The following is a 996-nucleotide window of genomic DNA, read 5'->3' on the forward strand; positions in this document are numbered from 1 at the left end:
CGGGGATGCAAGGATGGTACAATTTCCGCAAATCAATAAACAGGATACATCACATAAACAAATTGAGAGGCAAAAATCACGTAGCCATATCAATTCATGCAGAAAAAGCATTTGACAAAATCCAACACCCTTTCTTGATAAAAACCCTCAGCAAGGTAGGAATAGAAGGATCACACCTCAACATAATAAAAGCCATATTTGACAAACCCACAGCCAACATCATACTTAATGGCCATAAACTAAAACCATTTCCCCTAAGAACAGGACAAAGACAGGAATGTCCCCTTTCACCATTCCTGTTCAACGTAATACTGGAAGTGCTAGCCATTGCGATCAAATAAAAAGAAAAAATAAAGGGTGTCCCAAAATACACGCAAGAAGTAATTTTGATATAAACACAGGTTTATAATAAAAAATTGTAACTTTTTTATTGATTCATAAAGGATACAGTGTGGGGTTATGTATTAAATACCATACCGGGTAAATGGCCTCCACAGATTTGCTGGCACATATGCACTCTTTTGTTGAAATTTTCCATGACCGTTTTTGCATAAATGTGGCTGAATTTTGATTAGGCTCATTTTCATCTTGATGGCTTGCTTAATCGACAAAATTGTTGCATTTGGCATTCAGAAAATCCATGAGTGATTGTTGAGAAACAAATGCATGCACAACATGTCACTGTTTGATGCGGATTTGGGGCTGGAGGCATCATCGGACTATTCTTCTTCAAAAATGCGGCAGCTCAGGCAATAACAGTTAATGATGCTTGCTATCGTGACATGATAATCTATTTACCCAATATGCTATTGCATACAACTTAACAAAAAGAAGATAAACAATCCAATAAAAAAATGGGCAATGGACCTAAATAGACACTTTTCGAAAGAGGACATACAGAAGGCCAAAAGACATATGAAAACATGCTCAAAGTCACTAATTATATAAGAGATGCAAATCAAAATGACAGAATCACACCTGTCAGAATGGCTATCA

This window comes from Myotis davidii, unplaced genomic scaffold, assembly GCF_000327345.1.
Source record: "Myotis davidii unplaced genomic scaffold, ASM32734v1 scaffold1489, whole genome shotgun sequence".
NCBI classification, from domain to species: Eukaryota; Metazoa; Chordata; class Mammalia; order Chiroptera; family Vespertilionidae; genus Myotis; species Myotis davidii.